This window comes from Globicephala melas, chromosome X, assembly GCF_963455315.2.
Source record: "Globicephala melas chromosome X, mGloMel1.2, whole genome shotgun sequence".
Classification (NCBI taxonomy): Eukaryota; Metazoa; Chordata; class Mammalia; order Artiodactyla; family Delphinidae; genus Globicephala; species Globicephala melas.
The window spans coordinates 58,677,120-58,683,914 of record NC_083335.1 but is presented as its reverse complement, the minus strand read 5'-3'; the positions used below and the strand labels follow the sequence as shown (position 1 = coordinate 58,683,914).

The window sequence follows — 6,795 nt, the reverse complement described above, 5'->3', positions numbered from 1 at the left end:
ATTGTTGTTTAAGCCACCCAATTTATGGTACTTTGTTACAGAAACCCTAGTAAACTAATACAGTCAGTTTAACAATTCATAATTATATGGAAGCCTAAGTTTTCAACCTATCTAGAAGTATGTACACAACATGTGTATATGCACACACACACATAAATACACCTTGAGGTAACTCAAGGCAGAACTAATTAGTATGTTTCTAAAAATTAACACTACCATTTTATTTTTCAGCAAAAATTAACAATGAATCTAATTCTATAAAGGGATAAAAAAAATAACTATATTAAAGCAGGTCGAGAAATGGTTTGTATTATCAATGCCAAATCACTCTGGACAGTTACTTAAGTTGTATGTGAATGACAAAAAACATAGCATTATGAAGAACAAATGAAAATGGACAAATGCTACAACAGACCCAAGGTGCTGCCTGTTTTGGGAATGGCATTCTCATGGCTATGTTCTTCTCCGGCCCATGTGTAATCCATGCATGGGGGCATGAAATTTTTTAACAGCAAAATTCCAGTCAGCCAGCAAGTGTGCAATTTGAGCCCCAGCTGCTCCTTAAGGATAAGGAGAGGGGGAAGGGATACATTTGACAGCAAAACATTGACATTACTATAGATTAAATGACTTCTGAGTTATTCAGGGGAGATTCTTTGAGACAGCACTCAAGTTAGAAATTTTTTTTTCTATCAAAATTCAGGTACATTTCTAAGCAATAATGCAAATATCAGGTATATTTATAAAGCAGAAATGCAAGTAGACATATCTATAAAAGTTCATATACCCATACATATTATATGCCATTTCATTAGTATAATATCATTCTGTTAAATGTTGAAATTTTGTAGGTGTGTATGTTTGTGTGTGTGTGTGTGTGTGTGTGTGTGTGTGTAAGAGGGTCTTATATTGTCCACTGTAGAAATGCAAATACTTCAGGGAGGTCACACTTTACGTTCCTAATCAGCAACCACCGAAATTGTTAGTAAACCTTTAAGCTGAATAGACTTGGGAAGGAGAAGTTTGGAGTGGGTTGAAGGCAATTTAGGGTGTAGGACAAAGTTTGATGACAAACTATTTATCTAAGAACATTCCTGAAAGGGAGAATACAGGTCAAAGGATATTGAGCAAGTTGGTGAATTCCAGACAATCTATCACTCAATAGTCAGAACACACATTGACTTCTCTTGCTTCTCTCTAGGTACACTCCTGCAGAAAGCACCAGAAAGAACATTGTTGGAGTTGATTTGTCTGGCTTCTTGGTGCTGGGTAGGGAGGACAGCAAATAATTGAAGTAGTTTAAAGTTGTTTAGAGTTTTCTGGACTTAATCTTAAGCTTCACATTGCAATGTTGCCCTCTGATAAGTTTCCTTGCAAATATGCTCTAGCCAAGACCAGAAAGTTCATTTGACAATTGTCGATGTGTCTGTTTGTATATGGAATTTTCTGTACTTTACCTGGTTGAATTAACAACTTAATCTTTTCATCTTCTAGTAATATTAATAATTGCCATATATTGAGTACCAGGTAATATTATAAGCACTTCATATTTAATCTTCAAAACAGCTCTACAAGGTAGATGTTATTGTTTTCATTTTACAAAGACACTGTGGGTATAAGGGTAAAGTTATATGTAGCTTGGATTCAAACCCAACCACTTTGGATTCAAAGCTGGGCTATTTCATTTCCAGTATATTATAAGTGATTGGATTTGAATTTGTGACCTATTTTTTAAAATGTTCCGTGTTTATTTTTTAACAATTTATATATAATCCCTTGCAGTAGTCTGTGTTTCAGCAGACTTCACTGACAAATTGTTTTCCTTTAAGTTCTTAAATGGAGTACGTATTGTCAGCATAAATTTGGGGACATTATCCATTTTAAAAACTCAGGAGTCTTGTTTCCTGGATCGTTCCCAGCACTAGGCCCTGGTTGTTCAGCAACCCTCACCCACACCTAGCGGATCACTGCTCATCCTTAATCTCTCTTAGGCTCAGAGAGACTCTACAGTGCGTGCCCTGAGTTGGTGCAGACCCGACCCTAGTCTCTCCACAGCTCTGTAGAGGCAACCACCACAGCATCTCCAGATGCCGCGGATGGTGTCAGCGTAGAGCTGGGCAGACGCCGCAGGTCACTGGGCCACTGCTGCTAATGGTGCCCACCTGGTGGCACTGAGATCAGATTCAAACTGCCCAACTATGCCTAGCAGTGCTTCTACTAGGACATTACGCCTGTCACCAAGTACACCCTCGAGTTCCAGGCGACTACTGGCAGTCACTATGATGTAGATTGTCGATCTGACGGCCCTGATGGCAATATGTTATACAAAAAGATGAAGAAACAGCCTTCAAAACTGGGACATACAAATTTTGTGTCAGCAATGAATATTCTGCTTTCACACATAAAATACATAAAATCGTATATTTTAATTTTGAAGTTGGAGAAGGCCCACCTTTGTTTCCTAGTGAGAACTGAGTCAGGGCTCTTACCCAGATGGAATCTGCCTGTGTTTCAATTCATGTAACTCTGAAGTCTGTCATCAACTTTCAGACTCATTTCCGTTTGAGAGAAGCTCAAGGCCTAAGCCAGCCAAGGATTTAATATAAGAGTGGCTTGGTCAGTAGAAGCCCGCATTCTTCTGGTGGTTAGCATAGGGCTGGTATTTCTTCTGAAAAGTCTTTTTCAGTTAAAATAACCACCATAACTAATGTTGGATCATAACTACGTTTTGAGAATTCATGCACCCTAATCACTATACTATTGCTGTCCTCTAATTTTAGGTACAGAAGAACTTAATACTGGCAACATTTTTAAAACCTTATTCATACACTTGTTGGGGGGTGATGTGCAGTGCATAGCCTCAAACTTTGGAAAGGACACCTTTTTTTATTTGTTCAGGTAGAAAAACTTTGGAACTTATTGTGATCTATTCAAAATTCAACACCAATGATGTTGGTGTTGTTTATATCTACTCTTCTGTACACTAAACTTTGTTATTTTGATTCCTTTTAGCCATTTAAAAGTATTTTTCTTTTAGGTTGTGGATATTTTTAAAACCTTACATTTAATGTCCACGTGTGTTGTGAAGGAAGATAATTGCCTTTTAACTGTTTATAGCAAATAAAATTTTGTTTTTAAGAAAATCAAAAGTGATTAATTGTAGCCCAAGCCCTATTCTGCACTGTTTAATTTTATGGGAAAAAATAGAACATAGAAATGTCATTTAATATTGATATAATTTTAAACTGATACATCATGGTTTAATTTATTTCTCACTAGCTTAGAAAATGTCACATTTTTCTTTTGGGGGCTTTATTCTATGGTTTATAACCAGATATGTTTTTTATTCACAAAGACAATCTTATCAAACAAAAAATAGTATGTTTCAATAACAAATTAGCGTTTACACAAGCCTTAATATCAGACTGTTATAACAGGTAGAATATTTACAGGAAAAAAGTTAAGGCACTTCTATTAGGGGGCAAATAAATGAGAAAAAATTTAGTGAGTTACCTGCACACATTACATTGTCAGTGTTTTTTCCAAAGAAAGCAGGTGATCTGTTTTATTTTAGCATTTTAATTGGCTGGTTCTTGCTCTTATACGAATTTCACTTCTTTGTCATTCCCAGTTAAAATTGACAGTTGTAATGTAATATTAGTATCATAAAAATGCCATACATTTTATCCTGATTGGTGTGATGCACTGAGAAGTTTGTTTCTTTGTTTTTTTCTTTGGTTTTTCTTTTTGTTTTTTCTTTTTTTTTGTCTTGCACATGCTATTTGTACAATCTCCGGTTAGTGACCCTAAGGTGATTTAAAAATTTAGAATGCTGTGTGTGCTTCTTATTTGATAATCTTCATTGACTGTACTTCATTTAATGAGTGTTAAATAGTGCATATTCTGTACACTATAGGGTTTGGACTGTTTTTGCATTTTATAGCTTGTATAGATTGAGCTGATTGAAATAAGACTTTGTTCCAAGTATTCTGGAATAGAATATGAGATGATGACAAACTGTATAGGTCTTTAAAGCTTTTCTGCTGTTAAAAAATAATTTGCAACTGCTTTTTGCCATGCCTCTCTCCCTCACCCTAAAATGCTGAGTGCTAAATAAGACTGTTATATTGTAGAGACTTTGATATGTGGTACCATAGAAAACTGGTTGGATAGCTCTTACCACTACTTATTAGAAGTTAACTCTTAATTCTAAGCTGTCTTTAAAAGTGTATACACTTCAGCATGTATAAGCAAAACAAATTCAAGTTGCTCTGCTTCCTAATTTCAAACAATACAATGTATCAAGGGATGAACAAGTTTTCAACCCTTTAATTCTAAAATTTTTGAAGACCAAATAGCTATTCCTTAAACAATACTTACCAATGGATTAGAAGTGAATTTTAAAGTTGTGCAGATTTATCTATTAGGGTTCTTATATCGGCTTGCTTTGTGTCAAGTGCCTGGTGTGATGGATACTGCAGAAGTTAGAATTTGAAGTTAAAAGATTGGAGGGCAAGTAGCAATATAGGCACTGTGACCTTGAGCCCCTATCAATTTCCTGTTGAAGCTATAAAAAATTACCATAAACGTAGTGACTTAAAACAATACAAGTTTATTCTCTTATAGTTCTAAAGGGAAGAAGTAAATAAATGAGTGTTAATGAGGGTAAAGTAAGGTGTCATCTGGGTCAGCTGTCTGGCAGCTTTAGGGTGAGTCTGTTCCTTGCCTCTTTTACTGGCTGCATTATCCCAATCTCTGTTTCTGTGGTCACATTGCTTTCTCCTCTCTTGTACTCAAACCTCCTTCTGAATCCTTCTCATAGACTCTTGGGATTATCTCGGACCCACCCAGATAGTCCACGATAATCCCCTCAACTCATGATCCTTAATCACATCTATATGTCCTTTTTGCTATATAAAGTAATATTCACAGGTTCCAGAGATTAGGAAGTGGATAACGTTTGGGGACCATTATTTAGCCTACCACAAGCACTTCAGTCTTGCTGAAGATGTGTGTGTGTGTGTGTGTGTTTACGGCAATAAAGATGAACAAATGTTTACCTGCTGTTTTCCATAACTCATACTGTAAAGACTATTAAAACACACAGTTTATTTTCATTGTTACCATTATTAATACTCCACTGAAAATCCCACTACATATGCCAGCTAAAGTAAGTTGTCCACAAACAGGATTGTATATAATTATAATTCTTATATTGTATTCTGCAACTTTATAAATGCCCCTCTATACTTAGATTTGAAAATTTTAAACACTTATGTTAACAGGATTGATAAGCATGGGCATATATTAAATGTCTTTTGCTGGTTGCCTGTCTGCTCCACTGTTTTGAGATACTTACACCTTAATTAAGCAGAGTTGGGTATCATCACTGTGCTGAGATTGGCATAGATAATGCACTTATTTAATCTGTTTTTATCAAAACATCATGATATTAAGTTATTACCAAAAATAATTTTCTTTTTCAAATTTATTAGTAATTTATTATATTATAGAGTAAATGTTCCAAGTAAAAGAAAATAATTTTAAGATTGGATAGCAAAAACGTAGGTATTTAAAAACTCCACATAATGTCCACTGTGTATAAAGTGACATTAAAAAAGTAAGGGTTGTATAAGGTTGAGAAATTAAGGAAAAGCAAACTGACATAACTACTGATACACTTACTGATGAGCCTTAAGACAGCCTCTTCAATAAGTGGTGCTGGTAAAACTGGGCAGCTACATGTAAAACAATGAAATTAGAACACTCTCTAACACCATACACAAAAACAAACTCAAAATGGATTAAAGACCTAAATGTAAGGCTAGACACCATCAAACTCTTAGAGGAAAACATAGGCAGAACTCTTTATGACATAAATCACAGCAAGATCCTTTTTGACCCACCTCCTAGAGAAATGGAAATAAAAACAAAAATAAACAAATGGGACCTAATGAAGCTTAAAAGCTTTTGCACAGCAAAGGAAACAATAAACAAGACAAAAAGACAACCCTCAGAATGGGAGAAAATATTTGCAAATGGAGCAACTGACAAAGGACTAATCTCCAAAATTTACAAGCAGCTCACACAGCTCAACATTTAAAAAGCAAACAACGCAATCCAAAAATGAGCAGAAGACCTAAATAGACATTTATCCAAAGAAGATATACAGATTGCCAACAGACACATGAAAGAATGCTCAACATCATTAATCATTAGAGAAATGCAAATCAAAACTACTCTGAGATATCATCTCACACCAGTCAGAATGGCCATCATCAAAAAATGTACAAACAATAAATCCTGGAGAGGGTATGGGAAAAGGGAACTCTCTTGCCCTGTTGGTGGGAATGTAAATTGATACAGCCACTATGGAGAACAGTATGGAGGCTCCTTAAAAAACTAAAACTACCATATGACCCAGCAAACCCACTACTGGGCATATACCCTGAGAAAACCATAATTCAAAAAGAATCATGTACAAAATATTCATTGCAGTTCTATTTACAATAGCCATGACATGGAAGCAACCTAAATGTCCATCAACAGATGAATGGATAAAGAAGATGTGGCACATATATACATTGGAATATTACTCAGCCATAAAAAGGAACAAAACTGAGTTATTTGTAGTGAGGTGGATGGACCTAGAGAGTGTCATACAAAATGAAGTAAGTCAGAAAGAGAAAAACAAATACCGTATGCTAACACATATATGTGGAATTTTAAAAAAATGGTCATGAAGAACCTAGGCACAAGATGGAAATAAAGATGCAGACCTTCTAGAGAATGGAC

General features: G+C 35.3%; 1 pseudogene; it reads left to right on the top strand.

Moving 5' to 3' along the window:
- Nucleotides 1–2,087: 2,087 nt before the first annotated feature.
- Nucleotides 2,088–2,721, top strand: LOC115848266 (transmembrane emp24 domain-containing protein 7-like; annotated as a pseudogene).
- Nucleotides 2,722–6,795: the final 4,074 nt, after the last annotated feature.